Source organism: Lipophrys pholis (assembly GCF_963383615.2).
Source record: "Lipophrys pholis genome assembly, chromosome: 2".
NCBI classification, from domain to species: domain Eukaryota; kingdom Metazoa; phylum Chordata; class Actinopteri; order Blenniiformes; family Blenniidae; genus Lipophrys; species Lipophrys pholis.
The window spans coordinates 33,731,880-33,746,222 of NC_137636.1; the positions used below are offsets into that span (position 1 = coordinate 33,731,880).

The following is a 14,343-nucleotide window of genomic DNA, read 5'->3' on the forward strand; positions in this document are numbered from 1 at the left end:
CTTGTCTTTACTTTAACTCTAAGTTTGGTCTTGTTCAGAGGTCTACACCATTTGTAACTAAAAGAGCCATTTTTAATTCACACCAAAGGAAATTCACCCAGACGCACAAAACATGTATAAAAAACTGAGAGTAACACAGCTCATAGGGTTTAGATTTAGATTTTCAGTTTTTTTTCCCCAACATTTTATGTTTTGTAAAATGAATTTTAAATGAGATATCTTTAATTTTTTTTGTTTTGTTTACTGTTTAACTTTTCATGACAGCTTCAGGGAGCCACTCTAGAGCAGTGCTGTGAAACATGAGGTCCATGGGTGTAAAAGAGTCTCCGATCTGGCCGCCAAACTGCCAAGCACATGATCAAAAATTCTAATAAAACATTGTTTTTAACAAATTTCTTCAGAGAAGCGACACGACACGACACAGAGAGCCGAGCGGCGATATCGGTGATGCTGCAATGAAAGCCAGCAATCTGGCTGCTATCAAACAGCCTCAAAGCCGTGCTGTCAGGGTGATAGTTGCCGTGGTTGCTTTCAATCACCTGTGAGGCCTGGTAGGACTGGCAAAAGCACAAACATGCTCTGATCAAGAAATACATTTCAGATATCTCGCATTCCATTTCAATGATTGAGTGCAGTAAAGTATGTCGGTGGTGACCGGCGGCTCCAGAAGAGACCAAGCTCTTTTAAAAGCTTCATTTCTTCTGAGTGAGTCAGCGAGCAGCCGCACCGCTCCAACCTGCTCCTGGAGCTTTCGGCTTGTCCGACACGTCGCAGTCGCACACTGACGGCAAAGATTCCATTTTTAAGGCAAAATCTCAAGAGCGGGTTGCATTTCTCTTAATGACTATGAGTTGAGCCAGTAATGTATGAATCCTATTAATAGTGATGAGCGCTCGATATGCATCACTACCTTAGAATTTGTTTGATGGAAGGCTGTTCCGGCGGCTCGGATCGATAGTTGTCACCTCAGTGTGTGAGCGTGTAGAGAATAATTCATGAAGGTAGTGCTCACTGTTGTTCCAGGGATTCCTTCCTTATCTCTTTGTGGCTGAATATAAAGAAGTAATTAACCGTGTATAACCTGGAAGAGGAGGGTTTTCTTATCAGCTGCAGTCGTTTCAAATCTTCTTAATTATTGCTCATATGGAGGCGACAATTCTTTGTGGATTATAAATAAATTGTAGAATTTAGGAAACTTGTACCTGCATTAGTGGAAAGACCACCAATGCTAAAACCACTGCACAGACCAACAATAACACCACCGCATAGACCAACAATAACACCACCGCATAGACCAACAATAACACCACAAAACAGACCAACAATAACACCACCGCATAGACCAGCAATAACACCACTACACAGACCAACAATAACACCACTGCATAGACCAACAATAACACCACTGCATAGACCAACAATCACACCACTACACAGACCAACAATAACACCACTGCAGAGACCAACAATAACTCCACCACATAGACCAACAATAACACCACCGCATAGACCAACAATAACACCACAAAACAGACCAACAATAACACCACCGCATAGACCAGCAATAACACCACTACACAGACCAACAATAACACCACTGCATAGACCAACAATAACACCACTGCATAGACCAACAATCACACCACTACACAGACCAACAATAACACCACTGCAGAGACCAACAATAACACCACCGCATAGACCAACAATAACACCACCGCATAGACCAACAATAACACCACAAAACAGACCAACAATAACACCACCGCATAGACCAACAATAACACCACAAAACAGACCAACAATAACACCACCGCATAGACCAACAATAACACCACAAAACAGACCAACAATAACACCACTGCATAGACCAACAATAACACCACTACACAGACCAACAATAACACCACTGCAGAGACCAACAATAACTCCACCACATAGACCAACAATAACACCACCGCATAGACCAACAATAACACCACAAAACAGACCAACAATAACACCACCGCATAGACCAACAATAACACCACCGCATAGACCAACAATAATACCACTACACAGACCAACAAAACACCACTGCATAGACCAATAATCACACCACTGCACAGACCAACAATAACACCACTGCATAAACCAACAATAACACCACTGCATAGACCAACAATAACACCACTGCATAGACCAACAATCACACCACTACACAGACCAACAATCACACCACTGCATTGACCAACAATCACACCACTGCATAGACCAACAATCACACCACTGCATAGACCAACAATAACACCACCGCATAGACCAACAATCACACCACTGCATAGACCAACAATAACACCACCGCATAGACCAACAATAACACCACTACACAGACCAACAATAACACCACCGCATAGACCAACAATCACACCACTGCATAGACCAACAATAACACCACCGCATAGACCAACAATCACACCACTGCATAGACCAACAATAACACCACCGCATAGACCAACAATAACACCACTACACAGACCAACAATAACACCACCGCATAGACCAACAATCACACCACTGCATAGACCAACAATCACACCACTGCATAGACCAACAATAACACCACTGCATAGACCAACAATCACACCACTACACAGACCAACAATAGCACTAACCACACACACACACACACACAGAGTATTTGAGTATTAATATTGAGATTACAGTTACAGCTCTAGGTAGTAACTGTACTTTGGTGCCTCTTCTGGCCTGTTGAAACCAGGCATGAGGTCATGTTTCATGAATCAAATACAACCATCAGATATTTTCTTTACGTCATTTCCATTTCTAATGTACAAACCAGCCACAGACCTTGTACGTAATTGAAGTAAACTACTTTGTGGCTGATGTCAATGAAACTCTATTTATTACTTGTTACCTCGTCATCGGAACATCTCTAACAGAATGTTCAAGCTCTTCCTCTCTCTTCAGCAGAAAAATCCGCTTCATGTGTTCACCGGCTGGTTTATATTTGACTGTGACTGAGCTCCTCACCATCTGTGTGAGAGAATGTAGATGATCTAAGATCGAGTCAAAGACTGCGAACCAGCAGCTGCTTGAGCAGAAAAAAAGACCGAGAGGACTCGATGCTGTTTGTTAGTTTAATGTGGGAAGAGTCAGAGTGAAACTCCGGTATAAAGTCTTAAAGGTAGATGTAGTTCAGCCTCTGTATTTGAATTTCTTCAAATCTTCAAATCTTTGTTCTTCTCTCGTGGTGGATTGCGATCATATTTCCACATATTTGGTGAGATTATCTCTGTAATTCAGACACAAACAGAACTGAGCGCCCGCCTCAGCCAAAGCCTCCAGTCCCAGTTTCCTGCTCATTGTCTCAATCTTTCTCTTCTTCAGTCGCTCATGTTCCTCTGAACACCGTCAGAGATGTTCCCTCCATTCAGCCAGGAGACAACAGGCCCGTCTCCTCGCAATCGTTCACTCTGGAAATTGATTAAATCTGCGGTTTGTGAAAGCTGGAGGGGCTCGTAAGAGGGCGAGGATGAGTTGTTTGTTTCAGAGGGAACGTCTGGAAGAACAGAAGAATGAAAAAGTAGAAACAGGAAGTTCGCAGTTCAAGGAAAAATCTGTGCTTTTGAGAATAGAATGGGGAAAAAAAAGCTTAAAAAAAAAAAAAGTTAAAATGTTGAGAAGATGGTCAAAAATGAAAAAAATAAAAAATGTATACAATTGTATTTTATTTCGAGAGCTCAGATACAACGCAGTCATTTCAAGATACTATAGGGAGAAAAACCAACAATTCCACATGAAACGGGTAAAAGGAAGTGAATTCTCAGAAATAAAAAAAGAATCTAAACATTTATAAAATGTGAAATTTCAGGAAAATTAGGTAAAAAGTCTGTTTTTAGGATAGCCAAAAAAAAGATTTTGCCATAAAAATCAAGGAGCCTTTTACCGTTTTCAATGTGAAGAAAAAAGACCTTTTGAACAATTCAGAGTTAGACAAAAAATGTGAATGTTATTAACACATTGAGGATAAAGCTGGAATCCGATTTTGTAATTATCCATACCTATTGTTTTACTAAGGTACATCTTGTGTTGCAGCACAATGCTGAAAAGAGTAGACTGAATGTTAAAGATGTAATAAAGTACTACAGTGTATTATGACTGCTTTAACAAGAACAAACTTTCTGTATCTGAATAAAGAGTCAATTGTAGTACCAACCACCAGCATTAAAGCATTTAATCACTTTTTAGTGAATTTGTCTGCTTCCAGAGGACCGACGAGGATGAGTTCTGTTGGGTCGCGGTCCTTTTACTGCCCCTCTTCAGCCTGCCACTTTAAATGCCTCTGAGAGGCAGGAAGAGTTTTAGGCCCTGTTTACATGACAGCGCTTCAAGTGAAAACACATCATTTTTGCGTATAAACATTAAGATACGGTCATCGGTATGGACTGACGGCCAAGTTGGATTGTTATTACCCTCCCCTTTTCCACCGAGTCGGAGAAAAAAAAGTTACATCTTGGGTGCCGTTTTCAAAAAGTTGTGTTTTAAAGTCTTTCAGCATGGTTGTCGTGGAAACAGACACCTAAAACGCAACAGAAGTTCTGCGTTTTCACTCGAAAACGTGGAAACGGGACCTTAATCTTTGTGTCGGCATGTTGCAAGCAGCGCTATCTTATTCCAGATAAACTTTGAGTTTGAAAGTCTGGGATGAGATTTCTTTAATGGAACGTGTTAATGATGTTCCCTCCCCACCTGCTGCAGGTCCTTCATGTTCTCCCCTGACCTGCTGCAGAACCTCCAGGTCACAGCTCATTAAAGTCAGACTAAGTCAGTGGGTCGAGTGGAGAGAGTGAGGGATGCTGCAGTTTGAAGGAGTTGTGAGGTTTGCGATCACTCTTCCAGGGCAGCTACTACATCTGATCACGAAACAAAGGACACAGCGAGCCGCTCCGTCGCCATAGCGCCTCGTGATGAACACGATCCGGTCTGCCACACTCATTACACTTACTGAGTAATGTGACGGCTTCAGAGAAGAAGAAAGCTGCCGTAGCTTCTAAACTGATTTTACTGATATCAAACACTGCTATACACACACACACACACACACACACACACACACACACACACACACACACACTGCCTTGAGGGAGACGCAGCGCCCTGCTGCCTGTGTCTATTCGAAGTTGCAGTGGTGCACCGGGCTACATGAGAGCCCCCATCACAGGAGGAGCGGTCTAAATGTCACACTCCACCCTCCACTGGGCTGCCCCAAACTGTGTGTGTGTGTGTGTGTGTGTGTGTGTGTGTGTGTGTGTGTGTGTGTGTGTGTGTGTGTGTGTGTGTGTGTGTGTGTGTGTGTGTGTGTGTGTGTGTGTGTGTGTGTGTGTGTGTGTGTGTGTGTGTGTGTGTGTGTGTGTGTGTGTGTGTGTGTGTACTCGTTCCATGTAGGCACATGCATGTCACATCGAGAGGTGAGACTGAGCTATTTATGGAATATGAAAGGAGGTCACAGATGGAAAGAGCTGCACTTAAGTGATTTTTGTTGTACCTTACACCACTACACGACAGCCCGTCCCTCCACCCCTCCACCTCTCCGTCCCACCTCCAGCTAACAGCTGATTACAGACGCAGAACCGACCTATTATTGTCCATCAGGACGAACCTTTGCATGTCACCACACTGTCTCAGGGAAGAGACGCGAATCAGCAAACCAGAGAGGACAAGCCCCAGGGAGAAGACGCACGCACGCACGCACGCACGCACGCACGCACGCACGCACACACACACACACACACGTCTGTGCAGAGAGGACTTGAGGCTGTAGGTCAGCGAGTGTGTGACAGTAACAGAATAATGTAGTTAACCTCTGCTCGAGGTTGTTCCCCAGCACGCTCACAAAATCCATCTCATCACTTGAGTCTGGCTTCACACTGCCAACATGGCTGAAGAGGTCCGTCTCACTGTCGCTGATGTTCTCCCGCAGGCTCATTCACAACCGCTCATGGTGAAAAAAACACCCAATGGAAGGACGATAATGAGTTAGCCTGCTTAATTTTTATCACGCAATCATGTTGTTGACTCTTGCAGTAACAATATCATTTAAGATGGACACAAGCACTCGTGTTGACGATGTCAATGCCGTTATGCTTTGATTAGCTGTGCTCCGTTAATTGGCTGATTTCCACCTATCACACCTGATTTTACCGCAATCCTAAATCCAGATTGTAGATTTAAACCGCACACATACACTAAACCTGCTCTATGGGGCCTTACAGTCATTTTGAACTACCTTCTGTTCATTAATTCATCAGTTCATCATCATTGAGTCACTCAGTTACTGTCAGAAATATGTTTTTGCTGCAGTTCTTCCGTGAAGACCTTGTCTAACTAGTCTATATATTTTTGATGGGTGTCTCACTTACATTTCTTCTACCTGCTGCACTGCCCCCGTGGCCGATGTCAGCTTCTCTTCCCTTTTACCCGATCACTCACACATCTTGAAACATCAGTCTTGCATCCAGTTTTTACCTTTTTGATGTGGTGCTGCAGCAGGAATGGTTTGTTTAATTCTGCCTACTCAGCCTTTTCTGCTTAAACTAATGATTTTAGTTCAGCCAACATAATTTTTTCATGTCAACAGAGCCTTTAAGGTATGAGAAAATGATCGTTAAGATTTGACGACGCTTTTAATTCTCATTCATACTAAATAAGTCATCAAATAACTGTCAGGGTTACATGTTTGCTTTGTGTGTGTGTGTGTGTGTGTGTGTGTGTGTGTGTGTGTGTGTGTGTGTGTGTGTGTGTGTGTGTGTGTGTGTGTGTGTGTGTGTGTGTGTGTGTGTGTGTGTGTGTGTGTGTGTGTGTGTGTGTGTGTGTGTGTGTGTGTGTGTGTGTGTGTGGGTGTGTTGATGAAACTCTCTGACTCGTCTAAAGAAAGGAAAACAAGCAAAAGCTGTCAAAATGTCAAAACTAGTTTCATGTCCATGAAAAGTATTGTTATTGGAATATATTACAAGACTTTTTGCTTCCTGGAGGTTAGCATTTAGCATTTAGCATCGTCCCTGTAGTCAGACTCTTCCAGAAACTTCCTGAAGCTTTGAAAGTTTCAGTCAGTGAAGTGAAGCAGATCTTTGATCCCATTGTGGTGATGAGCTGTGTTTCTTCTCAGACCTTCAACGTGTCAGATTAAAGTTGCTTCATGCAGTTGGTTCGGATTAAAGTTGCTTCATGCGGTTGGTTCAGGTTAAAGTTGCTTCATGCGGTTGGTTGAGATTAAAGTTGCTTCATGTGGTTGGTTCAGGTTAAAGTTGCTTCATGCGGTTGGTGCAGATTGAAGTTGCTTCATGCATTTGGTTTAGATTAAAGTTGCTTCATGCGGTTGGTTCAGATTAAAGTTGCTTCATGCGGTTGGTTCAGGTTAAAGTTGCTTCATGTGGTTGCTGCAGGTTAAAGTGTCCATTGCTTTGCAGAAAGGGATTATATCTTTTTATTTTCTGGATTAGCGGAACCACATCTCTTCATGTTTTCAAACCTCTGATTACTGGAGTACTGCTGCAGAGAGCACTACTGTTGTCTGACGTCCTGTATCTACTTCTGACCATTAGTACTTCTGATCAGGACGAGTGAGGGGCTGTTCAAACGTTTAGCTGACTCGTCACACACGGCCGGCTTTGATAAACTCGATTAGCATAATAGCATCTCCCCTTTGTCTCTGTGAATAGATGATTCTCTCTCAGTGTTACGTCTGCTTTCAGACTGATTTCAGAAAAAAGCTCTGAGTTCAGCTTCGGGTCCACACGACGCCTCATTCTGTGTCCACTCGTATGTGACTGAGCAACAATTAATGTTCCTGTTGTACAAAACTGCTGCTCCTCACCTTGTTGATACCCTGATGAAGTTCTATCACATTAACTTTTAGTGTGTGTGTGTGTGCGTCTGCGTGTGCGTGTGCGTGCGTGTGCACGTGTCCATCAGTATGCACCCCGACCAGGCAGCTGCCAGGAGCTTAGCCGGCTGTTGCTAGGCAATGCCATTTAAAATCCTCCTCAGTGTGTGTTGGAGGCAGAGCAGCTCTGTTTGTCTCTCGGCTTCGGAGCTAATGCCAGGGTGACAACCGGAGTATCGTGAGACATTTGCCTTGTTAGTCCAGCGTACTATTTTCTTTCTATTTCTCTTTCTGTTGGTGGGCGGCTGGTTTGACCTCCTCCGACTTCTTAAACAATAAAGATGAAGTGGCTTTCGAGGAAACTGTTTAGTAATGGAATAATGAGAGAGGATACCAGTCATTGGAAGATCTCTTTCTTTAAAGACAAAAAAGCCATTTTGCACATTTTGGTGGTGGACATTGCTGTATTATCAATACTGATGTGCACATACCAACATATTGATATTCAGACGCCGCAGAATGTTTTCCTGTTGAAATATCAATATTCACACTCTAGTTATTAGATGAAGTTGTTTCTATTTCCTGCTGGTCAGTGTGACGCCTCCGCCTCCTTGTAGCTGTGACCACGGATCGTTCAGCTTCTCGTCTTATCACAAACTTTGGTTCACCGTTCATCTGCATTGTTAACTTCTAGTCACACTTGTTTGCTTTCGTTTTTATTATGTTATCTTTCGTTATATTTTTCATATAATCTGGTTGCTTTTGTGATAACTTTCGGTAGATGTCAGGGTCACACTTTGGCCCGTTTACCCAGAACATTTTGAAAGTGGTCCGACTCCATCTCGGTGTGGAACTTCCTGAGAACGCTCATTCTCAGTCTCCTGGTTGACAGAGCGAACCGGTTTCTGGTCCTGCACACCGCGGCCATAGTAAATAGTTGTTCCGCATATGCTCAGTAGATAGACAATTCAGTACAATTGCATTCTATCCACTCATCTTCTATCCCACTAACGCTAACCACCGCACCACCATGTGGCCCTCAAATACAATTCATCCCAATGTATTTGTATAGCGCCGAATACAACACAGTCATTTCTAGGTGCTTTTAACAGAGAAAAAACAATAATTGTACATGAACAATAAGAACCATGTTTCCTCCTGAGTGTCATGACTCTGTCCAGATTCTCCTGGACTTTTTATTTTGACAGTCATTGTCATAACAATCCAACTTGGTCGTCTGTCCACGAGAATGTCCGTGTTCTCCCATTGTTAATGTTTGGAGCGGATTGTTCTCAGCTGAGTGTGTGTGGTGTCATTACAAGAACAAACAACAGCACCCACTAGTGGACCTTCAGAAAAACTGCATGTTGTCGTGTAAGCATGAAACTTTTCCGAAATGAAAACACAAAAATAATCTGTTTTCACTACACGATGTGTACATGAATTTGTAAACCAGCTTAATTCAGCATAATATCAAGACAACATCCTGTTTCCATTGAAATTAGAATATCTTGAACTCCTCGTCTGACCATCAGAGTTCTGACTGGGGAGGTTTTTGCACCACTGTCATGTCAGTTTGATGAAACCAGCTCTGGGGTTTGTTTTGGTATCACGCCATAAAGCAGAGCAGTGTCATTTCACATCAGCAGTTATGTTTGTGGTCTGTTCCTATGAAATTATCACCTTTTAATGTAGACATGTACATCTTGTTAGCTGTCATCGAGTAATATCACGCAGTAATTTCTCCAACATTACCCAGGTTGGTTATATAATGTTTTACACTGACTGCTCTCAGCACCCAGTGTGTGAGTCAGCCTTAAAAAAAGAAGTACGAAAGACCAGAAAATATATCTCCCATCTTTCCCCTGCTGTAATACTGATAATGGTTAATTTCCACCTCTGCATCAACAGTATGATTAGTGAAATGGAATGTGCATTGGTGGTCCAGTGACTCTGGAGCTCAAGGAATATTACCTTTCACTTTTTGAAATATGAAATCCGACAACAGCAGGAAATGTGTGGAGAGAAAGTGAGGAATTGTTAAACGTTTATATTGGCACCGTGCACATTAACGTTAGTGTTTCATTTATGCACAAAGCTTTGAGTAGCTATCATACTCCTGATCAAAGAGACAGAGTCCTCGTCCCTGCTTTGGTAAGAACCTGCACCAATCAGGCAACTTCAACCTGCAGCAACCACATGAAGCAACTTTAAGCTGCAGAAACCACATGAAGCAACTTATACCTGCAGCAACCACATGAAGCAACTTTAACCTGCAGCATCCACATGAAGCAACTTCAACCTGCAGAAACCACATGAAGCAACCTTAACCTGCAGAAACCACATGAAGCAACTTCAATCTGCACCAACCTCATGAAGCAACTTCAACCTGCACCAACCAGGCAACTTTTACCTGCAGCATCCACATGAAGCAACCTTAACCTGCAGAAACCACATGAAGCAACTTCAACCTGCACCAACCAGGCAACTTTAACCTGCAGCAACCACATGAAGCAACTTCAACCTGCACCAACCACATGAAGCAAGGTTAACCTGCAGCAACCACATGAAGCAACTTCAACCTGCACCAACCATGCAACTTTAACCTGCCGCAACCAAATGAAGCAACTTCAACCTGCACCAACCAGGCAACTTTAACCTGCAGCAACCACATGAAGCAACTTTAACCTGTAGCAACTTGCAGCAACCACATGAAGCAACTTTAACCTGCACCAACCAGGCAACTTTAACCTGCAGCAACCAAATGAAGCAACTTCAACCTGCACCAACCAGGCAACTTTAACCTGCAGCAACCACATGAAGCAACTTTAACCTGTAGCAACCTGCAGCAACCACATGAAGCAACTTTAACCTACAGCAACCACATGAAGCAACTTCAACCTTGTTGCTAGCTTCTAGTTAGCCACGCTCAGGCTAGATTGACATGTTGAAGGTCTGAGAAGAAAAACAGCTCATCGCCACAATAAGATCAAAAATCTGCTTCACTTCACTGATTGAAGCTTTAAAGGCTTCAGGAACATCGAGCTCATGGTGGAAACAGAGGAATCAGTGGAACGTTTGCTGAGGTGATAATGAATATTGTTTAAAGATAAAAAGAGATGCGGTGTATCTTGTTCTAATTTAGCTCAAATCAGTCTACAAACATGGAGGATATCAGTGGGCAAGTGTACATCCTTCCTCTGCTTCCTCAATCAGCTTCATGCAGCAAAGAGCTGGATTATCCATCATAATCTGGGAGAGCTGGGATCACGTCTGTTTTTTTGTTTGTTTGCTTTGAGGCCCCCTGAGCTTCTCGCTGTGTTTCTGTGCGAGCACTCAGTCACTTTGGGACACTGCTTCTGCCAGCAGAGCCAGTGTTTAGGCCACAGGGGTTGTAGCAGTAGCAGCGGCAGATGGGGACTGAATCCCGGCGCCCAAAATCACACCCAGGCTCCAGCTCTGCTGTGCTCACGTCTTCCCAACAGTTCAGCTCCTCAAACATTCAGCATAATTCAAGTCTTTATTGTTCCCCAGCTGCCTTTACGAGCAGGCTAATAACAGTAATCCAACGTGTGGATTATCCTCAGAGCACTGGACCGAGTGAGAGAAGGCTCTGTCTGCCCTGCACAGGTGCATTCCTTTAATTAATGAGGAACCGGTTTAGCGTCAGTGCGAAACGAGCTCAAATGTGCATTGTGGTGTCAGCGATGTGACGGAGCAGCCGGGGAGAGACAGCAGGACCATGTAGACGAGTGACACGACCAAAGGATCTTCTCAGCCTCTGTGTCATCTCGAGTCAGCGCCTGTGTTCATCAGCGCAGTGGCTGGCAGAAAGAGAAAGCACAGCGCCTCAGGGCCTTCACAACATATCACTGTCTGCCTGTCACTTCATCTACATGCACCTGCCCACTCACTTTCCCGCAGCCTCCTCCAGACACAGTCACCCTCCAAAGGCACTCCATGTCAATACCTGGTGAACCACCGAATATACCATTAAAAGTGTTTCATGTAAGCGCTCCTATCTGATCAGATTGGTCATAACTGAAGTGGTGTGAAGGTACAATCGGATCAGAGGTGGTGTGACCATGTTTATGATCCTATTAGAGTCCATGTGAACAGAACATCGGATTACTTCCCACGTTTGTCTGCACGTCTCCTACGTAACGTCACCTTGTGGAGCTTCACACACAGCTCTTTGGAGACTGGTTGTTCCAGAGCTGGACTGGAGGATGGGAGAGGAAACGCTGCTCCCATTCTCTGTGTTTCACTTTCTAAAGTAACACAACCAGCTAACAAATCATCTTCAATACTTCCTGCCAAAGCAGATCATGTCACAACGCATTATGGAATCGATCCGCTGACTGAATGATCAATCTGATCACTTTATTCCGTCTTCATGTAGACGAGACGATCTTATCCTCAGCCTCGAACTAATCGATCAGACTGATTAAACCACTGTCAACACGTTGATGGCCGGTTACACCGAGTCGCTGTGATGAGAGGGGTTACCATGGTAACAGTGTCTACAGGGTAATTTCCAGGAGCTTTAAAAGCCCCGTCAGCACTGCTGATGACTTTATGTAACAGTTTTCACAGGCTGATGAACCACTTCTTCCACTTTTGCATTAAATATTTCAACTCTGGCTCCACCCAGCCTTCATTTTTGAGCCACATCACACTGAAATTACCACGGGACTGCAGCAGGAAGGCATATTCTGGTTCTCGGTGTAGTGTACAGTTGTTGGGCAAATACCGGTACTGTAGTATTTGTTATCAGATGTTTTCTTTTCTTTGTCAATAAAACTAACTAAACACAACCCCTCCTTCAAATAGACAGGGTGAAGCAGGCATCCAAATGTATTTCTGCTCAGTAAAGTGATGGAAAAGAAACAGAAAAGTAATTTAATAAATAATAATAAAAAAATATTTTTATTTAAAAAAAATTTACTGACTGAAGAGGTCGTCATTTTCAAAATGTTGCCATGTAAACGTGAAACTTTTCTGAAGCAAAAACGCAAAACTGATGCGTTTTCGCTTAAAGCATTGTCGTTTACACAGTTTTCATTGATCAGATCTTATTGAAGCATTTGTGGGCCGATGAATGTACTTCTCAACGCTTATCGGTTGGTATTTCTGCACAGGCAGAACAAAGTGTGTGTGTGGAGAGGTGGAGAAGAAAGGGATAAGAAGGTGGAGGAGGGCTCAGATCAGCGTTCACCTGCAGGGGGTGGTGTGTGTGTGTGTGTGTGTGTGTGTGTGTGTGTGTGTGTGTGTGTGTGTGTGTGTGTGTGTGTGTGTGTGTGTGTGTGTGTGTGTGTGTGTGTGTGTGTGTGTGTGTGTGTGTGTGTGTGTGTGTGTGTGTGTGTGTGTGTGTGTGTGTGTGTGTGTGTGTGTTTGAGAGATCCACATCCTGACCTTGGGTTCATCTGGACCATCAGCCTCCCTGCAGTGCTGGAAAGAGATTCTTTTGAAGTCCAAAATCCCCGAATGGACGCACACATCGGGGATAAGAATCAGAGGCTGTCTGAAGTTCTGCATCACACACACACACACACACACACACACACACACACACACACACACACACACACACACACACACACGCTGAACCTCATCATCGTATGCTCTTGCCTGGTGATCAGCTGCTGTCTTTGAAATAGTGCTGTGGTGTTATTGTTGGTCTGTGCGGTGGTGTGATTGTTGGTCTGTGCGGTGATGGGATTGTTGGTCTGTGCGGTGGTGTTGTTGGTCTGTGCGGTGATGTGATTGTTGGTCTTTGCGGCGGTGTGATTGTTGGTCTTTGCGGCGGTGTGATTGTTGGTCTGTGCGGTGATGTGATTGTTGGTCTGTGCGGTGGTGTTGTTGGTCTGTGGGGTGATGTGATTGGTGATTGTTGGTCTTTGCAGCGGTGTGATTGTTGGTCTGTGCGGTGATGTGATTGTTGGTCTGTGCGGTGGTGTGATTTTTTGTCTGTGCGGTGATGCTGTTGGTCTGTGCGGTGGTGCTGTTTGTCTGTGCTGTGGTACGATTGTTGGTCTGTGTGGTGGTGTGATTGTTGGTCTGTGTGGTGGTGTGATTGTTGGTCTGTGTGGTGGTGTTATTGTTGGTCTGTGCGGTGGTGTGATTGTTGGTCTATGCGGTGGTGTTATTGTGGGTCTGTGCGGTGGTGTTATTGTTGGTCTGTGCGGCCCCTCAGTGACAGTTCTCCATATTTGTTGGTTACTTTAAGCCTAAAGAGGACGGAGGACCACAAAGCAGCGTTCATGGATTACACTCAGTGACTTTGGACCAGACCTTCAGCCACAACATCGTGTAATTACAGTTAAAGTCAGTTCGTCCCCCCCAACACACACATCCACCCTGACAACAGCAGCTCGTGTGGTCTCCGCTCCGTGTTTACCGCTCGCTCTAAGCTTTATGTTTGTTGCGGGATTTAATGACACGCCTGCACCCGGCTT

General features: G+C 44.0%; 1 protein-coding gene across 1 annotated transcript in view; it reads left to right on the forward strand.

The window, feature by feature from the left end:
* Positions 1–14,343, forward strand: part of itfg1 (integrin alpha FG-GAP repeat containing 1) — a 213,321-nt gene that overhangs the window by 108,584 nt on the left and 90,394 nt on the right. The gene's annotated exons all lie outside the window — the stretch shown is intronic.